This window comes from Gasterosteus aculeatus, chromosome 4 (assembly GCF_964276395.1).
Source record: "Gasterosteus aculeatus chromosome 4, fGasAcu3.hap1.1, whole genome shotgun sequence".
In the NCBI taxonomy this organism is placed as follows: Eukaryota; Metazoa; Chordata; class Actinopteri; order Perciformes; family Gasterosteidae; genus Gasterosteus; species Gasterosteus aculeatus.
The window spans coordinates 16021534-16033821 of record NC_135691.1 but is presented as its reverse complement, the minus strand read 5'-3'; positions in this window follow the sequence as shown (position 1 = coordinate 16033821).

Here is a 12288-nt window from a genome sequence, read left to right as displayed (position 1 = left end):
ATATTATTTGGGTTTGTTCCGGTTTCCTGTCATTGTAACAACAGTGGTTCCGATATGTAATAATCATCCTCAGATGGGGTCCTCGCCCCAAACCCCTCAAGAAAATGGATAAATGGGTTGACTTTGTTGGAGTTAAAGTTGAATGTCTATATTAGTTTGTCCTTAGATTTATTTGTGAGAAAAGGAGGTCAGTACCGGTGTCATGAAAGGCGTGTGTCAGGTAATCGCCTTGCCAGACCCCATCAAAAGGCACGAGGATGAAGGTCTGTTTGCACTCACAGAAAATGAAAAGAAACAGCGAGAGAATTGAGTCAAGAATGTCAAAGTGAGTTACCATTTTCGATAAATGAAGTATCTCTCTTTACATCAATACTGTTAAAACAAAATTGAGTAAAACAATTGCAGTATTACATAAAACTAGATACATTGAATCAGAACGGCATTGTTCTCTTATAGTGCCACACATTGCACCATAACTAATCAATAGATGGATAATTATTTACTTAAATGCTTTGAGAAGAGGTATGTTCATAACAAAGAATTTAAAGTTTAGACAAGTCTCTAAGACATGTTGGGTAAGTAAGCGTAAACTTCAACCAACACCTTTTCTACCTGTACGCCTGGTTGTTTTTTCTTTATTCTGAAGGCCTAAATGGTAAATGGTAAATGGACTGTACTTGTATAGCGCTTTTCTAGTCTTCCGACCACTCAAAGCGCTTTAACACTACATGACATCATTCACCCATTCACACTGAGGACAGGAGAACCATACACAGTGACACCTGCCCATCAGTAACTAACAATCACACGCTGTAGTCGCAGCTACAGGAGCAATGTTGGGTTAAGTGTCTTGCCCAAGGACACATCGACATGCGGGTTAGCCAGGACTGGGATCGAACCCACAACCCTCTGATTGGAGGACGACTGCTCCCCGACGTGCTCCCCACTCACCCACAGTCGCCTAACAGGTGAAAGCACGAGGAACTGGACTCAAAAGCATGACACGGAGAGCAGGAGAGGATCTCACACACACACACGCGCACACACGCACACACGCACACGCACACACACACACACACACACACACACAGTGTACCGATACGGTACGCAGCGAGTCAGTCCAGTAACAATAAAAACACGTGCCAAGCGCTGCGGCCAGTGGCAGGCTCTGTATACACAAAGGACAGGTCAAAGTCACGCTCAGCATTCTGGAGGACGCGCGGCTGAACCGCGAACTCGGGAAAGGACGGTGATAACGAGGCACAGGTGCAAACAATCAGGGCGGGGCAGAGAGTCCCACAGGCAGGAAGAGAAGGGTCCAAAACGAGAGACAACGGTAACTGTTCCAATAAAACAGGATGTTGACCTCAAAACTGGAAACAAGGAAAACACCATCTTAGAACCTGAACTTTCTTCCTCATCTCGGAACAAATCCTGAATAAGAAAATAAAGGTAGATTTCAAAGTCTTGTAGGAACCCGTGTAGCTGAGTTTGAAGGATGCAATATGTTTTATGAATTATAAATTTGTATTCTTACTTACTTACTTGACCATAAAAGTCGTTATAATATGTTTTATAATGTGTTATAGATATTGTCTTGAAGGGTTATTAAGTCCTTGACTATAGTTATACCACAAGCAGGAGTATGTTTTCCAGCTGTTATGGACACGTTAATAAAATATCCTCTTTTGATGGATGAAGCCTCGCTACTTGGCAGCAGGCAGACAAAGGTTTTGTCTGCATGCAATAATTCCCACCAATCACAGGATTGGTGGGAATGTATCTGTACGTGTACACATGGAAGCATCCGATTCTGTGATTGATTGGGGTTGAGTTTGGTTTTTCAAATATGTAAAAACTTTTTAATTCAGTCCGACACATTTAATATCATGAATTATTTGGATCTTTTTAAAAGGCTTCTGACGAAGATGTTGCACTTTCTCGTGAATGATGATGTATGTACCGGGAAACTACAATTTGGGATAATGGGATAATGTTAGAAATTATCCTCCAATTGGTTTGGAGTAAGGACATCTGGTTGCGATCCGTCCCCAGGCTCGGCCTGCAATACATTAAAGAAGCAACATGTAATGATTGAACACCTGAAAATTGAGCGCAGAACTTCAATTAATGAAGTGAATTTACAGTAATCCGTTATCACAAAAAATCTAACTGCTAACCAACAGCAGCTGCTTTCTTCCCTGCAGTTGATCACAGCCATCTCAGTGCTTACTTTGCCACTAACCGGAGGCTTTAAGGGCTCATGTACTCTGTGTGGTTTGTCTACGCCTCGATGATTTGTTCATTGGATTAGATACAAAGTTAAACGAGGAAGCACACACGCCCACGAGACCGGAGAGAACAGAGAGGTCGGCCCTTGGCAGCTTTGGTAAAACGATGCCCTGACCCTTCAGTTTGCTGACCCGGCGAGCTCGAGGCGAGATCCAGGCCAGGGTGCGAGTCGTTCCCTCCTTTCTGCCGCTTTCTGAATAATCCAATGAACGAGCTATCAGAACGCACCTGTCCATGCATGTATAGACATGCCTTCTGTGTTGCTCCAACACTTAACGCCTGAACGCCACAGTGACTCACCATCCCCTCTCGAGGAAAGTCGGGCAGAGCCTGCACAAGTGTCACTCCAGTATAATGTGTCACACGAGTCAAAATATGGAAACTGTTATTTCCCTCACAATCGTTTTGATCTGCTGGTAACTTTTTAGAATGATTTACAGTACAACTCCTGATCTCCAGGTCGGTCCACGTGTCACTTTTATGGGCTGCTGGAATGCCACTGTGAGTAGTAGCAGTGGCCTCAGGGGTTATCGTGACAATGCTGTAAAAAAAAAAGGAAATCCATTTCGACATTCACCTTCCCGCATATTGCACAACCTGGTCCCATAGCACAAAGCTCATTCAGGTCATTTTAAGGCCATGACAACAGGGGCCCCTGTTCTTGGTATCAACCATTTACCAACTATACCGAGAGAGCCTCCTTGTACATGAAGGTATGAAAGAGTCCCTCTAGGAAACGTGATTATAATGAGTGGTGTAATAAAAAAGATTTAAAAAATGTTCAGGTTTGATGGGTGTGTGCCTGTGCCTGTGGAGGGGCGGGGGCGTCTGAGGACAATGAGTGATATGGAAGAAAGAACGAGACCTTGCATTGCGTGGTTTTCTCTCTTTGGGCATTGTTGGACATGTTTTCCCCCTCAGCAGCTCTGCGATGACCCTTTTCATCCCTCTGCGCACTAAAACAATTTCCCACCCGTCCTGCCTGGATCTACAATGGGAACAGGAACCGCCACTCTCGCGGCTGACATCAACAACTGGGGGACCTGCTGCACACATCCGGTTTATTATTGACCAAGCGACATTTGCGAGCAGCACAATGTTAGTTTTGTGGCAATTGTTTTTTCTTTTTTTCCTCTTACGCAACAATATGGATGTAAAAGACACTGTCAGACTCAGGATAGGTGGGTACTTCCTGTATTCCCATGGCCAGGAAACTGTTGATAAACCGAAAAAAAACCATCAGCGGCAGAGAGATACAAAATACTCAAATGAGATAAGTCTGTTCCTACATTTAGGATCATGTACGGTCACATTTTACATTTAGTTGTCATAGACCTCTTCGATGCTTACTATTCGTGGTCTAAGCGTTGTCAACACACAGAAATCATTGTCTGGCCGATAATCTGTTCATTCTTCAGCGCTTACCCGAAAAGTCAAAGGTCAACGCTTACTGACAAAGAGGGAGTGGACTCTGAAAAGGCTGAGATAAATGGTGAAAGAAGGACAGACTACCAGACTGGAAAAGGATTAGGCACTAAAGTGAAACAGACATTGCTATATCATCCAGTGCTGCAGGCCCTTCTGTCACTTTTTCTGTTTTACCATTCTGAACCCTCAACGCTTTGTTTGCCAGCGCAGCTTTTTCTGGCCATCAATTTTCGAGTATCAGGGTTTCCATGCGCTCTAAAATGTTTAATACATTCTCCATAATGAAACCCTGCCGAGGGCCTATTCCAAAATTATTTGATTGATGGAATTAGGACATAATACAATTTCTTCCCTGAAAAACGGAAATTCCATTATTTTTTAACATGGGTTATAACTTAATGACTAATTAAGTTAACATATGCTGCTCTGTTGCGTCAAAGTGTCAGTGACTGTGTGGTTGGAGAAAGAGTGGAGGAGAACGACTCTCCTTCAACGGTTCAACAGTAAAAAAAAAACTGGGTGCTTTTTAGGGGCCAACCACTTTTTCCTGCTTTTTTGTCCGTTTCTCATTGTTGATTTTTGGGGTGGTGCCGCCCTTCCTCCTCAGCTCTTTGTCTATCTCCTAGCATTTTTTTTAGCTCCAAATCCTGGAGACGCATCAACAGTCATTGCTTCAATTGCTGATCCGAGGGGTTACTTTTATAGTTTTCTTTCACTTGGACTCTTGAGCAAATTGTTTGAAATGATTTGGAGGATATTAGCAGGCTTTTGCTCCTTATGCATTGTGTACGCAGGGCTTCGGTGAACTCTAGCTGAACGTTAGAGCTGGATTCTCTATAACCTTTGAGAGCAATATAGATCTGAACAAAATATATAGGAATTTCCTTTTCAGGGGTTACTGTGTGAGCAGCATTGTCTTAGATACATTTTTCATGTCCTCTTCTGCCCTCTCCTATAAGGTCAAAGCATGAGACCGGCTATCAAAGCGTGCAAAAGAGCCGGACAGATGTCTTGCTCAAGGACATTTTCAGCAGATGCTTGTAGACAAAGATGCGTTCAAGTCGCTCTACCCTCCAGTTGAAAGGTCACCCTGGTGTGTACAAATGTATGTGTGTGTGTCTGTGCGCGTACGAGGAATGTTGAGTATTTGTACACTCCAAGTATCGTTTGTCTACTCCGTCTTCAATGGTGTGTTTGCAGGGAGTTTGTGTGTGCGCACAAATCTCGAGTAATTCATGCAACCGAGGCTCACCGTCCCCAATGCGCTCCACTACGCAGAGCTGCCAATTGGCCGTGCCAGCAAGAGAAATGCACCCTCAGTAAAAAACTAGAGAGAAAAATGGACTTTCTTTCTCTTTATATTTCTTGGTCTAGAAGTTCAAGAAATGCTGTGGATTGAACCCGCTGACTTTCTCATGGCAGTTCTATGGTTTATCGTTTTTTCCTTTATTTTGTTTTTTTGATGGATCTGTTTCTCTTGTGTACTTGATTTCACCCAAACGCTGTACAGAAGTTTCAGCATAACATTCCTATTTGTTACAAACTGGACAATCGTTGGACAATCGCATGCCGGATAGAAGCTCTCTACACTCCCGTTGGCTCCCAAGCCGCCCGATGGGATTCTCGGTCAGCGAGGCCAGAGGAAAAGAAATGGTGCCTGTTAGGAAATCTTAAACCTTGGCTGCAGGCGTGAAAACCTGTCAGAATTTATGCTTCTCGTCGTGGATCCTGGGGTCTTGGCTGTGCTTACAAACACAGCTGGACATCTGCTCGACATTTCTCTTTCGTCCGCTCCAGCGAACTGGGGCTCTTTTCGAAAAACAGCAAGCACCATCGTCACCGAGTCAGGGACGGAAGTGGAAGAGCAGGTTAACGATTTTGCCCTCAATGTGGAAGAGACAATCGTGTTGAGCAGCTTTCCTCTTCAATGCGAAATTGACTTTTGCTGCAGAAGTGACTGAAGGGAGAGTTTTTCTGAAACAAGTAAGTAACGAGTAAGATATCATCAAACTCTCAGACTCAATTCAATTACTGACCTTGAGTAGAAAACCATGACCACTTCTTCCCTAAAAGGATTTGCCCAGAGACATAAGAGTTTAACAAAATGATCTGGAAATGTCAAAAGTGAGCGCAATCAACATTTTCTATGTCAATTAGGTATTAATCGCAAAAATAAAGCGACAGATGGCCTCTTAGCATTTCCTCTGTTTCACCGTTGACGGGATGGGAGGTGCTGTTGTCAGCCAATCGGAGGAAATTAGTGCGAATCAAAGGCCCGTATTGACGAGTGCTTGGAGTCATCGCGGGGACCATGAGGGACCTCGCCAACATCATGATTTGAGGCCTCTTACTCGGGAGGGGAGGCTTCCCGTTCGCTCGCCAGGGACAACAAGCGGCCCATTGTATGCATCTGAGTGCGTGGTCTCTGTGATGCTGCAAGGTTTAAGGGGTTGAGGACGGCCCTGATGGGAAGACTGTGACCAGGTGTCATGTGATGGGCGCAAGCGAACACAATGACGTCTTGAAGGGGAAAGTAAACAACATTAAGCCCCATTGGGATCTTCTCCTGACCCCTCACCCGCCCACACATGCGTCCTCCAGCTATGCAGTGAACCGCAGCTTCAGGCCTGCACAGTTTGTTTCCTTTATATCCCGCTCAGCGTGTAGGACCACACCCTGTCACGCCAAGGAAACGGGATTAGCCAAGTACCTAAGTGAAATCAGTAAAAGGCTTCTGTCGGGTAATAATACATTAAACACTTTGCTTTTGCTTAAAGGTTTCATCAAAGCTAACTATTATACAATTATAAAGAAAGCCATCGTGTTTCAACAATGTTGAATAAGAGGATTGTTACGTTATGATTTGTTGCGTTTGTGTCAGAGTACAATAGAGATTTAACCCCACTTATCTGAAGGTTTCTGAAGACTTGTGACCATCAGGAGGAGAAATAAATGTCTCTTTAGCAAAATACAATTTCAGGCTGTGACTCTTCCAAATCCCAGCAGCAGAAATGATACACTTTAATACTTTTATGAAAAAGTTGTTATTACCTTTTCATTCCCATCAATCCTGTGTTGATACACTGATTGTATATATATACATATCTTGGATATGTTTTTATTGTACCGTTGTTAGGATTTTATACTTCTTTTTTGTGTTGTCCTTGTTTGAATCTTTTTTTTAGTCCTTTCCTTGTTTATTTGTTAAAAAGCAATTATACATATATACGTATATACGTGTATACGGAAGGCAACCTCTTTTTTGCAAGATAAGACTGTGGTGATTGTTTTTCACTTAAATTGAACTTATTTTCTGTTCAGTTTTTGTCCATTTTATTTTTGTCTACTCTTCTTTCTCTACTGGGTAAATGCGTGTCGATTGTGTTCGTCATATATCATGCATGTAGTTCAGCACACTGCTGTATCCTGTTTTGCCGTGACGGTGTTGCGAAAGAGGGCTTTTGAAGAGAAAACGGAAATAGTTCAGTTTTGTTCAAGACTGTAAATCCAGTCGGCAGTAAACACAGCAGGAACATTTTAAAAAGTATATGACTCCTGTCTGGGGACAGTGATTAACTATTTTGGATGATTTTTTAAATTTTGAAAATTTAAAATTCAATTTTTTTTTTCTGTCCTGCTGTTGTGTTTCTTACTTCTGCAGTGAATTCAATTATAGTGACTTTAATTGAATTCAAGGGATTATTTGTTCAAGTTGTCTCTCTGCAGCTTTATATTGCAGCTAACGTCGCCCTGTAATGGATAAACTCGGGATGGGAGTTAAACCGGGAGGCATTATAATGTATAACACCTTTTATTAACTCAGCATTCAAGCAGACAGTATCACCTTTCTTGTTTTTTTTAAATCAAGGTAAACTTAATTCAAAATATCAATCTGATTACCTTGCTTTAATAAAGGTTCACAACAGAAAAATAATAATCTCAGACTGCATTATTTTTGTTTTGGGGGCCATATTTTTTATCTCAGGTATTTTCATGTGATGGTTATCTTTTCAGATACACTGGATTAAGAGTTTTTTTACGGGTTGGAAATAGTCCACTTCTGACAACTAGAAGCGTGTAATACAGTTTTGAGTGGATAATGATAAATCAGCAGATAATTCATTACAATGCTTTAAAATAAAAAATAAAAAATACAATCTGAATCAACAATTGCCTTCTTTGTCTTTTTTTTGCTGGATTTTACTTTCCGCAATGCGGTGGGGGCTTTCAGAGATTAAACCTCAGCTTTACTCCCTCACGAGTCAATATTTGTTTTCTGGTCTGGATCAACTGTGACAGCCTCCTCAGACAGTGTGCTTATGCTAAGTCCTGACCAATTCTTTATGGGACAAGAAGAGCCTTAAAGCCGCCCCGTGCAGGTCCCTGCGGGCCTTGTTACACTGAGTCGGGGAATTCTGTGTCATCTCTTTACTCTAATTCTAATTCCCATCCTCACTGTTTCAGTAAACTTTCAAATCCCCTTCATTTTACCTCATTGATTTACAAAGACGTTTTTGGCCTCTGCTGCCAGAGAAAGAACCCAAACTGTTAGACGCAAAGCGAATGTTTTCTTTCGACCGTGGACAAAGAGCTTTCTGTTTGAATCTCTTTGATCTCTTTTTGGAGGGGTTGATTTGGGGCTCGTTGAGGACGAGACCAGCTACAGACATTCTGAGGAGCCCCAACGTTTTATGCAAATGTCCGTGCAGTTCATATTGAGTTCGCTGTGGGAGTCTTGTTCATTTTCCTGCAGAGAAGAAAGGCTTTTGTAAATTGTGCTTTGGGCAAGATGGTTGACAAGAGGAATGACAGCTCTGTGGCCGAGGGTTAAGTGAGGGTTAGGCTGTCCATAACAGCAGCTGCACCGGGACTCCAAGGCCTCCACCATCATCCCTGTTCCCAAGAAGCCCAGGATCACAGGACTCAATGACTACAGGCCCGTCGCCCTGACCTCTGTAGTCATGAAGTCTTTTGAACGGCTAGTCCTGACCCACCTGAAGTCCCTCACCGACCCCCTCCTGGACCCCCTGCAGTTCGCCTACAGAGCCAACAGGTCTGTGGACGATGCTGTCAACATGGCCCTCCACTACATCCTCCAGCATCTGGACTCCCCAGGAATCTACGCAAGGATCCTGTTTGTGGACTTCAGCTCTGCTTTCAACACCATCATCCCGTCTCTGCTGCAGGACAAACTCTCCCAGCTGCACGTGCCCGACTCCACCTGCAAGTGGATCACAGACTTCCTGTCTGACAGGAAGCAGCACTTGAAGCTGGGGAAACATGTCTCAGCCTCTCGGACCATCAGCACCGGTTCCCCCCAAGGCTGCGTTCTTTCCCCTCTGCTCTTCTCCCTGTACACCAACAGCTGCACCTCCAGCCACCAGTCCGTCAAGCTCCTGAAGTTTGCAGATGACACCACCCTCATTGGACTAATCTCTGGTGGGGACGAGTCCGCCTACAGGTGGGAGTCTGACCATCTGGTGTCGTGGTGCAGCCAGAACAACCTGGAGCTCAACGCTCTAAAGACAGTGGAGATGGTTGTGGATTTCTGGCGGAACAGAGCCCCACCCTCCCCCATCACCCTGTGTGACTCCCCCGTCACTATTGTGGATTCCTTCCGTTTCCTGGACTCCATCATCACCCAGGACCTCAAGTGGGAGCTGAACATCAGCTCCATCACCAAGAAGGCTCAGCAGAGGTTGTTCTTCCTGAGGCAGCTGAAGAAATTCAACCTGCCAAAGACGATGATGGTCCAATTCTACACGGCCATCATCGAGTCCATCCTCTGCTCCTCCATCACCGTCTGGTACGCTGCAGCCACAGCCAAGGACAAGGGCAGGTGCAGCGCGTCATCCGCTCTGCAGAGAGGGTGATCGGCTGCAATCTGCCGTCCCTGCAGGACTTGTTCGCTTCCAGGTCTCTGAAGCGAGCTGAAAAGATCGCGGCCGACCCCTCTCACCCCGGACAAAAACTTTTTATTAACTTTATTCCCTTGTTTTATACTAACCCATAGCCTTAGCCTTATTCTACTAACCCATTGCATTAGCATTTCATTCCACTTTATTTTATTACTTGTGCACTGTTGTCTTGTCTGTCTACTGTCGCGCACTAACCGCCAAGACAAATTCCTTGTATGTTTGACATATTTTGGCTAATAAATGTTTCCTGATTCCTGATTCCTGACTACAGAAGAAGAGTTATTAACAGCTTTAATTCATTATAAATATTGCATCGAGTTATGAAGTAATTTCTGCACACGTAGGGAGTGTTTATAATCAACTGGACGCAGGTAACGCAGACAATCAAAGACACCATGGAAGGATGTTGTTTCATTTAGTTTCTTTCACAGACACTCGTCACAAAGTGCTTCATAGTAAAAGAAGACAAGTTAAAACATAAAATATCCACGGGCCACATATGTGTCCTGACAAGTGAGTTTCAAACAGACTTTTATTTCAGACTCAAGATCCAGATGGTACAAAACAGTAAAACCTATATATGAAGATCGACAAATACAAACAGGGTCACAAGCAAAGTACCTACAGAGGCCTTATGAACAATAAGTCTCCACAGCTACAGTGCTAAACGTTATTTAGTATACAAAAAGATGGGAAACTATTCCAAACTTTAGGGTTACCCACTGAAAAGCCAACCTCCCAAATGTGTCCAAGGTACAGAAAGAGCAAAGAGCTGGACTGAGAGGGGGGAAATGGTACAGGTGAATTGAGGGTTATTGGGAGCCAAAACCAGGACAAAGGTGTGATAGAAAGGAGCCGATTAGTCCTGATCATCAATCCTAATCATCAATCTTTTCATTACCAATCTTTTCAGGCCAACTCTGGATATCTGCAATCAAAATGAACACAACAAATATTATATAAAATATATCTAGGACTGATAACGTTGTTTTCCTTCTAGCAAAATCAAAATGCTTTGTGCATTTATAGCATGAAGCATGTGCTTTTTGTCCTTTCTTTCTTGGTATTTTATTTTCTTGATCCCCACTTTTTAGATTTATTTTCTTCTTTTAGAAGAAATGCCAGAAGGCGTTTGCGACAAATGATGTGGGGTATAATATTTAAAAAGGCTAGCAAACTGAGGGGCCATTCTGTGTATGTGTGTGTGTGTGTGTGTGTGTGTGTGTGTGTGTGTGTGTGTGTGTGTGTGTGTGTGTGTGAGTCACAGAACGGACCAAAAATACACTGTTGGCTGAAAAAGCCTTCAGCGGAACACACAATGGCCGTCATGGACACGAGTGCACTGTTGACAAAGCTTCCTGTTAGAGCAGGGTGGTTAGGGCGGGTCTGCAAGGGGAGTACGTATGGAATAAAACAAAAGGGGGACGCCGTGTTTGGCGACACACAATGAGATGGACCGGGCCGTCCGAGGTATTTCTGTCTGTTTTCCACATGTAGCGGATGAGTGATTGAGCGGCGCCTCAGTCATAGCTGGACTCCTGCCCTAAACCCTCCAGGCTGCTGCGAGCTCCTCCGTGAGCTGCTTGTCTGCCTCGCTTTACTCCGACCTGAACTCAACAGCGCCCACGACACAGCTTGGCCTTTAACCTTTCACTGTGGAGGTAAAGGATTCACAAACAGCATGTGGCTTTGGATGTTGGCTGAGTGGTTATTATAAGGGGAAAGGTGCGCACACACACACACACACACACACACACACAGCAGTGTTTAAAAGATGGGACCTGTTAGTAACCTGCTTTGTACACAACGATATTAACCAGAAAATGGGAAGGATTCTCGTCACTGTGCTGAGGAGACATTTTTGGATCCATGCTGTGAATTGTTTCTGTGAGAATCCCTGCCTAACCCCGGTGTTTTTCCCTCTGTTTCCCCCATATTCTGTCCTCATGTTGATGTCATTCCCCTGTTTGTTAATGTTTTGCCATGTGCTTTTGTTTCTGTGTCCCCAGTAGTGTCCTCAGAGCCCCGCCCAGTGCCACGCCTTCCTCCATTGACACAGCTGTATCTCATCGTCCCATTAAACCAGCTGACATAAATAGTCCGGCTTTTCTCGCCTCAGCTGTCAGTCCGCCCGTTAAGCCATCCCGGTACCTCTGCGCCGTGAGTTATTCTGTTGCAGTCCTTGTGATCCTGCGTTAACCCCTTGTATTTCACCCTTACCATCCAGCGTCGAACCTCGGCGATTCACATGGCCGAAGAGGTAGCCAGTTAGTTCCGCGGAGATCAGCTGAGCACCTACAAACTCCTGCGTTGAGCCTCGGGCGTCACGCAGTCGAGCTCCTCTACCTGTCACTCACCATTGACTTGTGTTTTTGTGTTGCCTTTGTTTTTTCTCTGCCGGAGAAAATAAATAACCCCTGTTGAAGAAAGAAACCTTGGTGGTCCTGCGTGTTGCATCTGGGTCCGTTTGCACTTCCTAACAGAACGGACTGACCAAAAATAATGGATCCAGTAGCCGCTATAGGATCTCCCCCGGCTGACCCCGTGCAGGAGACGATCTTCAACCAAGGCATTCTTTTGGGACAACATCATCTGCTGCATGATCTACGAGGCTCACAACAAACCATGGGATCGCAGATGGCCGAGATCA